This window comes from Oxyura jamaicensis, chromosome 7, assembly GCF_011077185.1.
Source record: "Oxyura jamaicensis isolate SHBP4307 breed ruddy duck chromosome 7, BPBGC_Ojam_1.0, whole genome shotgun sequence".
Classification (NCBI taxonomy): Eukaryota; Metazoa; Chordata; class Aves; order Anseriformes; family Anatidae; genus Oxyura; species Oxyura jamaicensis.
The window spans coordinates 21,478,235-21,493,764 of NC_048899.1; positions in this window are offsets into that span (position 1 = coordinate 21,478,235).

The following is a 15,530-nucleotide window of genomic DNA, read 5'->3' on the forward strand; positions in this document are numbered from 1 at the left end:
TTAATACCTAAGTCATAATAATGCCAAATTTACAGGGATATTGACTAGCCACGTGTCACATTACATACCTGTCGAAACTGAGGTCTCAGTTCCATGGAATTCAGCCCTAAATATTTATATCAAACATTTTCCAAAAATTTAAAAGAGACTCTGGAAGGTCCAGAGAAGTCGATACTCACCTGTTGCAAGCTAATATCAATTACGTTTTGTCGAGATACAGCAGCTTAGAAGCTGAATCTGAAATCTGAACATATCATTTAAGCAAACATGAAATTTTCTACATGTAAATATTCCCTCCCCCTGCCCACACACAAATTATTGAAAAAAAGTATGTGTTATATTTCAAAGCAGAATTATATCTATTACATTATTTTATCCATAGTTATAGGGGTTGCATCTTAATACAAATAACTATTTTGATTTTATACCCCCAGGCAAATGCATTTAACTGCAGTGCACTGGCTGAGAGCTCTGTTATGTGTTCTGTACTAGGTTGTACGATTTTTAAGAATATACAAAGTGTTCACTTGTGGATTCAATCATGGCAGTGTGCCTGGGAGCAGCATTGCAGCCTCTCTAGAGCAAACTTAAATGATTTAGTGTAAAATTTAGACTATAGCACAAATGAAAAGTAGGAGAAAAATGTCAATAAAATTGCAAGGGAGAAGTAAAGACCCTTATAGCACTTTGAAACATTAGCAATCTTATTCAGAAGAAATTGCAGTATATGCACACTTCTGCAGCATGAAAGGTCATGAATCTGCCTTCCACACTCAGTTGAGCTATTATATTAAATAAGAAAATTCACCCTGGCTTCAGTCATACTTGTGTACATCTCTCTATGCTTCCCCAAGGGAACAGTGGGAGAATGGAAAGCTGTAATGCATTCTCCCTCACCCATGCACCCTTGCTAATCACAGTCCTTATTTGCCAAGAAAGCAAACAAACAAAATTGTCATCTTCATTAATATCAGAAGTATTTTGAGAATGTTAAAAGTAATGCCAAACAGAGCTGAAGTCACAAGTATGTACTCCCTTCAACCAGGATGCAAATTTATGGGCACTCACAAAGTAGATGGATATCTGTGCTTTAATACTGAAACTCAATGCACGTACCAGTTCTCTGGCACGCCTACACTGATGCCCATCTGCTAGAGTGGCATTGTGCCACTCACAAGGTAATAACACAATTTCAACTGGAGGTAGTTGCCAAGCGCATACAGGTTTGTAAGTGGAGCCTTCAAAACACAGTGCTGCAAAAGATCTTTCCTTCTAAGTTACTCTTGAGACACCACCCACTGTATTATGCCTCTATACATGTATTTGACTACTTTAGATCACATCTTTTGACATCAAATATAGAATACACACAAAGGAATGCTATTGTTATTCCAGAACATACAACAGTTATTCTAGGCAGTTGGTGAGGCTGAAAAGACAAGACATGGAAACTCAGCAGTAATTAAGATGAAAGTAATGATAATAATAATACAGAAATAATAATTAGTGGTAGTAGAATTACAGCAACTGCATTACTGACTGCTGTTGAATATACAGAAAGTTACACTGAAGCCAGGAGTTAAAAAAATCTGGATATTCATTACCCATTTTCAGTCAATCTTGTTTCTTTACAGATTTTTATCTGTAATGAATTTTAAACAGTAATAAGGGATATTTTGTTAATTTCTGGCCAAATTTATAGGCTGGCTGAGGTTGGAAGGTACCTCTGGTATCAACTCTGCTCAAAGCAGGGTTGGCTAGAGCTTGTTGCTCAGGAACATGTCAAGGTGGGTTTTTTGTATCTCCAAGGATGGAGACTGGGCAACCTGCTCCAGTGTTTGGCTACTCTCAGGAAAAAAAATGAATTTTTATTTTTATTTTTTAATTAATTTTCCTATGTTTCAGTTTGTGCCCACTGCCTGTTTTCCTTACATGGAAAACCCCATTGAACCATCTCTTTTCCAGGCTGAACAGCCTTAGTTCTCTCAGCCTCTCCTCATATGAAATATGCTACAGTCTCTTAGTAACCTTCTTGGCCTTTGCTGGACTTGCTTCAGTAAGCCTATAACTTTCTTGTACTGGGGAGACAAGCCCTGGACCCAGGGCTAGACAGAGCAGAGCAGAGGTGAAGGACTACCTCAGTCAGCCTGCTGGCATTGCTCTTTCTCATGCAGGCTGGGATTCTGGTGGCGCACTTCGCTGTGAGGGTACATTGCTGTTTTGTTTCAATTTTGTTTTTTCTTTCAGTCCCTGGGTCCATTTCTGCAGAGCTGCTTTCCAGCTTTTTGCCCCTCAGCAGGTCCTTCTTGCATGGAGATGCAGGACTTGGCATTTTCCTTTGTTGAACTTTATGAAATTCCTGTTGGCCCATTTTTCCAGCCTGCTCAGGTCCCTCTGAATGGCAGCACAACCACCCAGTGTGTCACTGAATTCTCCCAATATTTTATTCCCTTCAGACTTGTTGAGGGCACACTCTGTTCCGTCATCCTGGTCATTAATGACCTGTTTAAAAACCTGGGGTAACTCTAGGGTTATCTCCTAGTGACTGTCCAGCTGGGCTCTGAGAAGCCGACTGTAACTCTTTGAGCCCAGCAGTTCAACCGGTCTTCAGTCCAACTCACTGTCCACTTACCTAGTTTTCATTAGCTTGTCAGTGAGGATGTTATAGGAGACAGCACTGAAAGCGTTGCTACAGTCAAGATAAATACTATGTACTGCTCTTGCCTCATCCATGAGGGAATGAGCAGGTCATTTCATTGTAGAAGGCTATCAGGTTTATCAGGCATGACATCTCCTTTGTAAATACATTCTGTTTACTCTGAATCACATTCTTGTTCTTAACATGTCTGTAAATGGTTTCTGGGATTATTTCCACCATTATTTTCTCAGGGATTGAGATGAGGCTGGCTGACTTGTAGTTCCCCAAATCCTCCTTGAAGATGTAATTGCCATTTGCTTTCTTCTAGTCCTCAGGAACCTCCCCTGATTGCCATGACCTTTCCAAGATAATTGAGAGTGGTTTCACAATGACATTGGACAGCTCCTTCAGCACTCATGGGGGCATCCCATCAGGTCATATGGACCTGTATAAGCTCAGCTTGTTAAAATGTTCCCTAACATGATCCTCTTCTACACAGGGTAAGTCTCCATTGCTCTTAATGTTCCCACCGGTTCCAGTCTTATCTGGGGAGATCGTATTTGGCAGGGTTGCATCAGAGACTTTGCTTCTTGAGTTAGAGCTTGCAGAGGGTAGTTCAACTTATGAGAAATATGATGGATGATAAAATAAAATATTTTCACAATTCAAAAATAGTACCAAGCCCAAGATTATGAGAGACCTCACTCTCACCTCTAGTTTTAGGGTGCAGCTTTTACTCAGAATATTTTTTTACTCAAAATAAAGTACAACCCAGTGAGTATCTTTTAAAGCATGTTGCATCTCTGCATTTGCCGTTTTAGAATGCTAAACATAACACAAATTTTATGAGGTTATATCAAATAGTTATAAATATATCAAAAGTTATGAAAATTAAACTGAGAGGCTTAAATACTAGAAAACAAACTAGTTATCTAGGTAACTGATTTGTAGATACAGCCACTCACTAAGCCCTTTCTTGCATTTGCTTCTGTAGTTAGTTGTGCCTCCTCTAAAGTTAAAGGTTACTAATTGTCCTAATTTCTGCTGGGATACAGTTGATTTTCTTCCTAGTAGCTTGTAAGGTGCTGTGTACTAGATTTAGGATGAAAATACTGTCAATAACGCATCGATGTTTTAGTTGTTACTGAGCAGTGCTTCAGGAACTGTTCATCTTCTCGTGCTGCCCTGCCAGCGAGCAGGCTGGGGGTGCACCAGGAGCTGGGAGGGGACACAGACAGGACAGGTGGCCCAGACTGGCTGAAGGGGTATTCCACAACATATGATGTCATGCTCAGCAATAAAACTGAGGGGAGTTGTCTGAGGGGCCTGCTGTTGCATCACCATCTTCTCTGAAACCAGGGTACTAGTCAAAAGTAAGGGGAATGAAAAGAGAAGTAGATGCTGGATTCTCTCTCGTGCTGGATGTATAATGACTGCTAAAGTCAATGAGAAGTAAGGAGCTCTGGTTTTTCAGGATCAAGTCTTATCTGCCACAATCTGATCTTTCTCAATCATCCTTATCGCTCATGGCTGTAATATTCTTTTATCCCATATAAATTTCAGACTTTCAAAACAAACTCAATGAGGCACAGGAGGCTGTGATGAAATGAACTATGCCATTCAGCAAGTAAAAAGATGAGTTGGAGAGAAGGAATATTCTTGTCTGTTCATTTGGGATCTATGCCTGTAGTTTCAAGTTTATGAATGGTACCCTGCAAACAACTCTTCTCCAAAGCTAGTTTTTCCAAGTTGATACAGGACTTTAAAATTCCTAATTTACTTAATTTAAGTGAAAATGAAAGAAAAAAGTGTATTTAAACCTTGGTAGCCATGGAGCATGAAAGGGTGTTATAAACTTGAATATGTATTTGTATGTGTCTCTCACTAAAATTCAAGCCAAAGATCATTTAATAGCATTGCATCTTTGTTTTTTTTGCTTAATGAAGACATTTTGTATTTTGAGAGGAGACACAGGATATGCATACCTCCCTTGCATAACCTTTTGTGAGCTTTTTAAGTAGCAGGGTTCTTTCAGATACAGTCAAGCAAAATAAGAATCTGAGACCTTTCTACAGCTTTGGTCTAGAAAACGTTGTTTATTCATGGCTCCATCAAAGAAAAATCAGCAAAAAACAAGCAAACAAACACCAAATCACTTATTTTAAGAAAAAAAAAATCTGGGGAGGAGGAAGGAATTATACTGATCTGAACTAAAGGCTGAGCAGGGTCTGGGAGCAGGAGCCACACACCATATGCAATAAATGGCTCTTCAGATCTGGAGGAGGCAAGTCCTCTGCATTCTTTATGGAGAACTGGATATAGTCCCTTGATCAACTGATTATTAGTGGAGATTACCAAACACACTACTGATAGGGGCAACTTCAGATTGTTGCAAAGCAAGTGAAAAAGTAATTATTATTTTCAAATAACAGTAGAGAAAAACAACATATTAATTTGTTTCTGTAAGACAGTTTATGAAATTCCAATATATTCTTGCATGTGAAATCTATTTAAATGAAGGAGAGAAGATAAGTTTGAAGTAAATGATAAACAAAGGACAGATTTTGTCTAATTTCTTAGATCTGTAGACCTGGTCAAACCCAGATGATATCACACTTTTTTTTTTTTTTTTTTTTTTTTTTTTTAACTTGGAAAAACAGATATTATTTTAATATTTTTTTTTTTTTTTTTTTTTTTTTTGCCTAACTTGGGTAAAGAGGTATTATTTGTGTAGTCTGTATCTAAACTAGAGGGAAAAATAGAAGGAGGATTCTAAAGAATTCTAATTTGTTCAAACTACCATGTCAAATCCTTAAACAGTGACTAGTTTGGCAAGGCTCCAAAACAAGGAATTCTGCGAAGTTCTTATGAGTGCTTAAAATGGAAGAAAGGTATTAACAGAGAGAGGAAATGAGTCTGGGATGACTCTGGAATAAAAGGAAGGGAAGGAAAAAAGTGATGGAAAGGTTAAAAGAAAAGGAAAAATGTGATGGAAAATTATTTTGTTTAAAAGCTGGCATTTGGTATTTTCAAAGGGCAAAATGTATTTTTGTTTTATGACAAATGAATGTAAAAATGTGCATGCCTTGTGGCCTAGAGGACAAAACAGTGGGATCAATGTTCTTTTTGTACTCTATGAAGCTTGAGATTAAAGTCCCCACTGATAAACTGTACATTCTTTAAAAGTGACCAGAAGCAAACAGTGTCTGTTTGCTGCTACTTTATTAGAAAGATACCACTGAGAATAGCTAAGAATACTATTTGATCTTAAACAGGTTGACCAAATTATTACAGTTGGCTCCAGTACATGAGATGCTTTCTGCAAATTATTGTTTCTGGTTATAAACCTTTATAATATCTCAGAATGAATTATGTATGTATTTCATGTTTTCTTTTCTTTTATCAGCCTTGATGTTCTCATTTCAAGTTTCACCCTAGCCTCCTAATAATGCAATATTGAGGCCATTCAGACACTAATTATGCCTCCATGGCTTTCTTGAAATGACTAAATCAGCATCAGTTCTATAATTATCATTAGCAAGTTTGTATCCGTGCCTCACATCACATGAAAAGCACAACTTTAAATGATTTATGAATATATGCATCTATAACATCGAATGTGCACTTTCTAACAGTGCATGTACAAGAGGCACAGAGACACTTTAGACCTATGTACACCTGTATAGATGCTCTCATCTTATCTTCATTGCACTCCATTCTGTATTTTACACAAAACATCCTGATTGTATAAAAGCTAATACAATATCGTTTCCTTAGTAGGGAGATGTATATATGAGATACCTCCCAATATGTATATTTAAGCATCCTGACCATTTAAATAGTACGGGACATAAGCACATGTTCATTAAGACAAGCTTTCAGACTTGAAGATTTCCTAATTTTATTTATGATTTTATAAAAGCCCAGCAAGAATGACTGACAGGACAGAAAGAAGTATACAAATGCAATTCGTCTGTATTTTCATTGTTTCTCCCTTTGAATTATTGATGTTGCCAGTAGTCATTTGTCAAGAAAACAAATCAAGATACATATACTATAGTGTTGCACTTCTGTATGTTTGTAAACTGGTTGCTCTGCATCATGCGTATATTTTAAGCAACATCAAAAAAAAAAAAAAAAAAAAAGTAAGATAAATACATTTCCCTAATTTTTAACAATAAATACATGAAGAATAATGAACACCCAGCATAAATATAGTACAAAAAGAGAGCTTGTAGACATCTTTGTGACAATTATATCCCTTAGAATCATCTGCACACTGAGAGACAAAGAAACAAAACAAAACAAAAAAAGTAGACATATGCAACACAGCATCTTGTGAGGTGATACAGCACCGCAAATCTCAGTTTGGTCTCTGATAACAACTAATTTCTACATTTCTCTCCTCCCTTTTCTCCTCCCTCCCGATAAAGATTCTTTGTTTTGTATGAAAAGTTGTGCTGATCACTGGTATTTTATGACCTACATTATTACCCTCTAGGTAGCAGAATGATAGTGCCAAACTAATTATTGCATTGTCTAATTTTAAATCCAGGTCTAGCGAGATTAACAACTTGCACATTAATTCTGAGCATCAACAGTACACCTAACACAATACCGTTTTAAATGAAAGAAGCCTGCTCTGAAAACTTTTATGTACTCTTGCATGGATCATCAGCTAATATAAATTACTATAGTTCCATTGACTTCAATGGAATTATCTCAGTCTTCCTGACTGGGTGATTTGGCCTTTTTTATTCAGGAAATGTGTCTGGTTTGAGCCATGTGAGTGTCAGAGGGGAAAACACCGATTTCACTTATATATGTAAGATCTCATCTGTGTAAGCCCCGAACATGTCTGTTGAACTCAATGGATTAATTCCAGATTTTCATCCCTGTAAATGAGATCAGAATTGCCTTGGAATGTGCTTTTGGATCTTAGCACCCCCTCCCCCAACACAAACACTCAGTACAGAGAGGGATTTTTCTGTTCATCCTAATTAAGAAAAAGAGAGAGAAAAAGAGAGAGAGAAGGACATTCACAGTCATCGAAAGTGTGAACACTACTTTATGGATAGGTACAAAACCAGACTTGGCAATGTGTCCTTACTTGCTGTTTCACCCTGCTAATTTTTGTGTAAAAACTTATGTGTTGGAAAAACACAGAAGGTCCCTATATCTGAATATTGTCATCAGTCAGGCAAAATTGGATCCAAAATGTAGTTTCTAATTCTAAATAAATAAATAAATACTGGTTGCTTGTTATTGAAGAAAGAAACAGAACCTGAAGATTTGCCGAACCATTATTTAGCCAGAACATTAGATATTGAAGTATGTAGTGCTGTGGATAGTTTTATTTTGAACTGAAAACTGAGATTGAGCTGAAAAGATGCTTAGAAAAAACTTCAGTCCTTTCAGTTGCATGGTAAGAAGAAACATCAGTAACTTCCCCTTCCCATCTTTTCAGTATAATAACTGGTAGAAAACATTTTGTATAAACATTTAATGCAGAATCTTAGATCCCCAGATTCAGAACCTTAGATACCCAATATTGTGGTACTAACAGCATTGTCTGCATGGCTGCTGAAGGGCTATGTTGACCCCCATGATAATATTGTACAGTACTTTGACTCATCTTTAATTCTGATTAAGCTGTGCAATTTTATCAATTTAAGGTCAAGGTCTTGAATAAATTCTTTTGTGAGAACTATTAGCAGGTCTTTTAAAATTAAAAAGACCCATGTGTCTAATGGTCTTATGAGAATAGAATTACAAACGATGATCTTTAAAATAAATTGTAATTTTATGGATACTTATTAAGAGAATTTATTGTATTGGTAATTTGCTATATCATAAGTACCGCTGCCAGTTTAGTGAGTTGTAGCAGAAGAAAAGAATGCAGCAGCTACTTATTACCGTATTTTAGTCCTTGCATTTGGTATTGTTGATGTGAAGTGTGGAGGAGCTTTCTACAGCATATGTAAGGTTTGTGATCTCTTTCTGTGCAGTAAGGATGACCTGCAAGTTGTCATGCCCTGGCCCTGATCCAGCAGAGCACTTAAGAGTGTGCTTAACTTTGAGCATTTGAGCTCCATTTACTTTAATGTGATTACTCATGCGCACAAAATTAAGCACATACTTAAGTGCCTTGTTGATTGCAGCCAACACTGTGCATTTAGCAAATTTGAACTTTCTAAGGAAGTTAGAAGAAGAAAAGTACAAGTTAGCAAGATTTAGTTATTACATTACAGGCGATGGGGAAGGATACTCTCATTGATAGAACTAAACCCAGCTGTATTAATTTATTTCATTAACTTATTTGTCTCCTAAGTGAGACAATATTTTTCTTGTATTGGAAGAATGTCACATGTAGAAAAGCTGCATTGCTCCTATTATCTGAATAGAGATGTTTGAAGGCTGAATTGTTTTGTTTTTAATTTTTCTTCTTAGGAAAAAAAAAAAAAAAGAAAAAGAAAAAAGTGTACTTGTCTGATACATTGCTACTTTTGCATGTTGGAAAGGTGCTTTATTTTGGATATTTGATTAAGGTTCATAAACATGACATTCCTAAAGATGAACCCCTGGATAGAATGGATACAGATATTTCACTTGTTTGATAAGCTTTAGGTAATGAAAATGTTAAGAGATGACTGTCGAGATAGATTGGTAATGTTGTTTCATGACTTAAATGCAGCCACATCAACACTAAAGACAATGTTTAAAGCAATAAGTCATGCACATTCTCATAATTTTACTGTAAAAGGAATTTTATTCTACAAATATCAATACCATGATGTAGGAGTGTTACTTAGAGCAAAGTGTTTGTCTAAGAGTAAAAGAAACTTTACTCATCAAAAAAAAAAAAAAGAAAGAAAGAAAAAAAAAATGGGTAAAAATCTACTCCTAAAAATGAAGTCCCGTGGGTATTTTATCAGACATGCAGAATCAGTAGCATGTAATTTATAAGGCAAACTTTTTTTTTTTTTTTTTTTTTGGTGCATATGTGTGATTTTGAGCAATTTCAGAGTTCTGTTAAATATTTTTCTCTGATTCCAAAGTTAATTACATTTATCAAGTAAATGGGAGACCTTATAATGTGCATTGGAGATGTTATACAGGATATTTCTGAGAAGAGTGCTTCGGAAATAAATTGAAGTTGACTGTAATTCTGCAGGCATGTGATAGTTTAATTTTCATCGTTCACTTTCCAAAACAAAGTGTTTTTTTCTTTCTAGGGACTGACTAAGTTAAGTCATTATGTATTAAGCATTAAGCAAAATACATTTTTGTTATTGGTAATCATTAATTGTAGGCTCTAACAGAGGGATGCTTTGAGTCAAAGCTTCATTGTAAGAACCTTTTTCCAGTTGCTTATAGCTTTGTCGAACATAGACCACTGGGCAGCAATTTTCATGCCAAATATCTGCCTTGGGCTATTTTTTCAAAACTTTCAGCACATATGGTCAGCTGTTTCTCAGAGTGCAGTGAGGGAAAATCTGTATTGCTCCTGTTAAGAAATTTTTGAAATATTTTGTTGACTACTTGCTTATAGTGGGACTCAAAGCTTGGGAAGGGAATATTCCTCCTACACCATCCTATGAAGGTCTTCCTCAGTCTGGAGAAACCTGATCCCCTGCAAAATTGTTTGCATATTTCATTTACTAGCTTCTTCAAAGATTCTGTCTGCAGTGGATGTATTCTTTCCTGGGGCTTGCAGATCTGAGCAGGATTTGCTCTCAGATTTCTCTTTTCAGTTGCCAGTGGTGCTAAATACAAAGAGAATAAAGGTGTCTATCAAATGTTCCTGGCCTTCTTCCTGCAAATCACCGGACAACATGGAATAAGAATCGGCTTGACTGGAATGCAGAAGAGGGAGACCATCACGGAAGGGGAAAAAAAAAATATATGTGTTTGGGCACAGGAAAAACAAACAAGTTGAAGGTGATAAAATGTGGTTTAGTAGAAGGACTTGTGAGTGAGACTGCTACTAGACATGGGGGCAAACGGGAAGGATTGTGATTGAGATATGGAATGAGGGAGCAAATACAAAAGACACCAAGACAAAGATAATATTTGTAAGGATTTAGAGACAGGAAAAAGAGAAATAATAGGTGTGCAACTGTCATTCCTGAGCCGTGGTATTTCATTGTCACAGTCAAATGTTTCTGCAGCCTACTGGTCTCGAGTGGTCAGCTCATCTTCCTCTAATTTAAATGGGAATAGGCTATTTCAAATGATTAAAACAACACATCAATATATCTGTTAAGGCAGATGGCAGGGATTAGTGTGGTTATTATACGGTTAATAAATAACACAGTGAAAAATAAAGGAAGATGGACAACAAAAACCGTAAAAATGTTCAACTCCTTCGCCTAGTTCTGCAGAAGGGACTTTCTGTATTAAAGTTTGCTTTAAAAAAAAAAAAAAAAAAAAAAAAAAAAAAAGAGAGAGAGAGAGCAAGAGAAATTGTTTAAAAAATGAATTTGCTACCAAAGTAAAAATATTAAGCACTCAAAATTCAAAAAATGCCAGAAGGTATAGGTCTTGTCAGATGTTTATATGACAAAACATCTATATATTGTTGTGTTACGCAGGGCACTTGCTAAATGAATATTTTGTTGGATATTGTGAACAATTTCTCCTCTAGGACTAAAATGGAAAATGGAAGTGACTTCAGAGACCAATAGCTTTGTGATGCCAAAAGCATCAAATAACAAAACAACCAAAAATGACCAATAAAGGTTCTGGCTCGAAATCTCAGTGAAATCAAGGGGACTCAGTCCCCATCCCACAGACTTGGAAATTAATAAACAAGAGAACAAAAATATTGGAAATGCTATACTTCAAAACCCCAGAATCTAGCCCCACATAGTTACATCTTTTACAGTTTTTGTTGTTGTTGTTGTTGTTGTTTTATTTTGTTTTGTTTTTAGATCAGCACATCAAAAATGCAAGAAGTCATTATGGACATCGGTGGACAAAGGTGATCTACACAAATCTTTTAATTTCTGATGCAGGCAGAAGTAGTATTTAGTATGGCCTACAGTCAAGTGATTTTTGTGATATTAGTACCTGTTAGTACCTTAGCTGGCATGCTGTGTGCTGAAAGAGTCAAAGAAGACATTGCATGTTCCTGGCTTAATCTGTGACCGAGGACTTGGTCATGTTTGAAGCTTCAGTCAAACAGTGCAGGACAGCAGTACAGCAGGAAGGGAGGAATTCATCGCTTGCAACTGCCTGGGAAGAACCTGGAAGCAATGTGTAATGTTTTGTGGAAATTTGCAATGCATTCCCTCTCTGTGTTTGACCATCGTCCCATTGTTTGCTATAGGGCTTTTTTAGGACATCAATTCAACAAGATGTCATTTGACTATATTCAAGAAAGAGACAATTCCTTCTAATCCATTTTTGCACATATTTTAAGGCCCATGCAGGTGTCATTCCTTCTTGAGATTCTCAGCTCCAGCAAGCCAAAGCAGCCATCACACTGAAGCTGACACTCAACAAGGCAGCAGTGTGATTCTTCTGGGGAACAGACTGAACCTCTAGCTAAAGAGACAGGTTTCTGTGACTGACCAAACCAGAGAGATCAGGTAGCCTTTCCTATCTGATAAGAGAGGCTTGTGAAGGTCTGTACTGCCATGCACATTCTGGAAATGTGTCAGGACATGGGATCTGGAGCCACTTCAGCTGCTCGGGGAGGATCTGGAAAGTTGAAATATCTGATTTGGGTTGCCTCACCTCTTGAAAATTTTGTGCTCCTAACAAAAGATGAGAATAGTTTGTTTATATGTTCACAAATGTCTACACCTCCAATAAAAAATCCACTTGTGGGTCATTTATTGCGCTCATCCTGGCGGACAATTATAGCTACACTTGTCCCATGAGAAGTCCAGCAGTGGCAGAATGAAGGGATTCCCCAGCACAGAGGGAGCAAAGCAGGTGGGAGGCCCAGCCTTGACAGTCTGCACTGCCAGTGTACGAGGGGAGCACAGACTCTGTTGAACTTGGAAAACTTACTCTCATGTACAAACAAAATCCATGTACTTAATGTAAAGACTATTTCACAGAACACCGTTATTTATATTATAGCTCTTAAAAACCTTTACAAGATATACTAAGTAGTAGCTACAATGCATGCATCACATCAGCATTGCTGGGAGAACTGATGTGGTAGCATTGTTAGATGTTCTTTTTTTTTTTTTTTTTTTTTTTTTTCTGGGATTTTTGGTTATTTTGTTTTGCTTTCACAATTCAAATTGTTTAAATGTTATTAATCTAGATTTGCTGAAAAGGTCTGTGAACCTTTCAAGGAGCCTGGTCTGAGTTTGGAGTTTGTAACAAAACCCGAAGCCAGGCAAGTTTCATGTGGTTTTGAATTTCATCGTGAACGTTTCACCTGGATCTTGAAATAGGCTCAAAGTAACATTCCTAGTTTGAAAGTCTGTGAGAATTTCTTTCAAAAGCATACAGACTGGTGGCATTTTAAACAAAGAGTGGAATTCATCCACGTACCGATGAGCTGAACAAGGCCTTCACTTCAGCCTAATTCAGAGCTCAAAATAAGGACTTAATGTGGTACGTCAGCCTTATGCTGACCTTCTGCACAGAGATGAATGTCAACCCATACAAACATATACTGCATGGCTATTGTTTCAACTCTGGCTATTTTAATGTGGCATGAGAAGCCTTAAGGGAAGAAAAATATAGGTATATAAAATGAAAATACTGAGGTTAATGCAATACCAAGATTGATAAATGTATTCTTCACTGGTGAGAAAATTTCAAAAGCACTGGTGCTCATCTAATAATTTTGACACCCTATGCCTTATGATAGTTGCTGTTGTTTTCATACAACTGCAAGTTGCGGAGCTCTGTAATTGTGTAAAAAACTCATCTTTCAATTGAGGAAAAAAGTATACAATGTCATGGTTTGGGGGAAAAATGGGAAAAGAAACCCTAATGTATAAAAGAGCAAAGACAAAAAGAATCATTTTTATTATTTAATGGTCTGATTTTTAGCCCAATCTCATGACCTTGGGATCATAACTTGTTATTTTTGGTGCTGGCAACACTCGCAGAGGCAATATGCTGTGCTGCAGATTTCAGCAACAGAGACTACAAAGTATAATACGTGTACCTTGGTCAAATGAGTGAACACCAGAAGCTACTGATGTGTTACCTGCATTTGGAACTGTTACTTCCTTGTGTTGATGCCAAATCTGCCACTTAATAGCCACAAACTGTTGCAGAAGGGGGGATGGGTGGCCAGCTGCGCTGGTAACAGGTTGCTCCAGACTGAGGGCCCACTGCTTGTAGCTACCCGCTGCGAAGGGCAAGGGAAAGCGGTCTGAGGAGCACACTGCAGACAGGGCCACAGCGGATGTTGTGTGGGTTCTTGTCTGCTGGCTGCTCTGGGAGGCTGCCTTATAGACTTCTGTTACTACCCCTATGTTGGTCAAAGCTGCACGTATATGCCAATCCTCAGTTGAATTGTGTCTTCACACGTATGTCTTGTTTTGGTTGGGAGATAAAGGGAAACAAAAGCAGTTTCAATAGTATAAACTGTAGCGCTCTAGCAGCATCTCCTTGCTTCAGGATACCTTATTGCACTAGCAACATTTTCATCATGGAGTGACCCCAGTGATATCTCGTGTGAGCCAGGAACATCTTCAGTATCCTCAGTAAGCAGAAGTTTGTCTAGCCATGTTGCTATGTCCTTTCATTTCAAATCTCTAGGCACAGATTTGTCACCTGGGGAGCCCTGGCCTCCCAGAAGAGTCTTCAGCTATTGAAAATCATTTTGACTTGATTGAATAGCTTCATGGACCACATCAATCAGGGCTTCCTGAGCAGTTTTCCTCTTATGTTACCTGGTAGAATAGGGACTGGCTGAGATGGCTCACTGCAGCTTCTGCTGGCAACTACTGAGCTTTGTTTAAGCCTACTGCATTACTTTCAAGGAAACCAGCAAGTTGACCATCCCATTCCCATTCCTCCAGACGCTAATCCCCTGCAACTGGTCTCCTCTGCCTCCTCCACAATGCATGCTCCCAGCGTGTCTTCCTAAGAAAATGTAATACAGCTCTTCCACATCCAGGATGGACAGACACCCCTCCCAGGCATCCTTAACACCTCAACAGGACCAAGAGGAGAGGGAGTGAGGCTCCGGGAGGACCACAACCCAGAGCCCATTGTACAGCACCCAGACAGCGTGGCGTGGCCCCTCGTTAGATGAAGAGGTAAAAATACCCTGAAAGCCGCTTGGGGTGTGAAGCCAGGAATGTGGTGAGCCTCATGTGCAGCCCTCGCCCTCCTTCTGACTGATGCAGTGGCGGCCATGTGTAGGGGCGGTGGGGTGCCCCGGCCGGGCAGGGTGGCCCCATGTAGTGGGCACAGCGTTGGGCCTCAGCGGGGTGAGCTGTAGGAAGACCCGTTTGCCAGAGAGCATAGCCGGTGTGTGAGAGGGAGGGCCCAGTTCATGATGCGTGGCCACTTCACGCCTTCCCTCCCGGCACGTCGAGGCTGGGGAGCCCCGTCTAAGAGCCCCCCGGGGAATTCCTCTCGGGCGAGGGGAGTCCCCGGCAGCTGCGGGCCGGGGCGGCTTCCCCCGCCGAGCGGGAGCCGGGGCCGGGGCCGGGTCCGCGCGGGCAGAGGGAGGTGTGGCTGCCGGGGCCCCTCAGCCATTGCCGGCTACCGCGAACGTCTCGCCGCGGCCGCTCGCCGCCGAAGCCCCGCGGGCAGCCGCCGGATCTCCCGGGGAGAGGCGTGGGGACGGTGCGAGCCCGCGCGGCGCTCGCCGCCGCCCCGGCCGGGACCAGCCCGCCGGCGCCGGGGCACCTCGCCCCGGCCATTTTCCTCGGGCGGGAGGCGGTGGCGGCCAGCGACACCC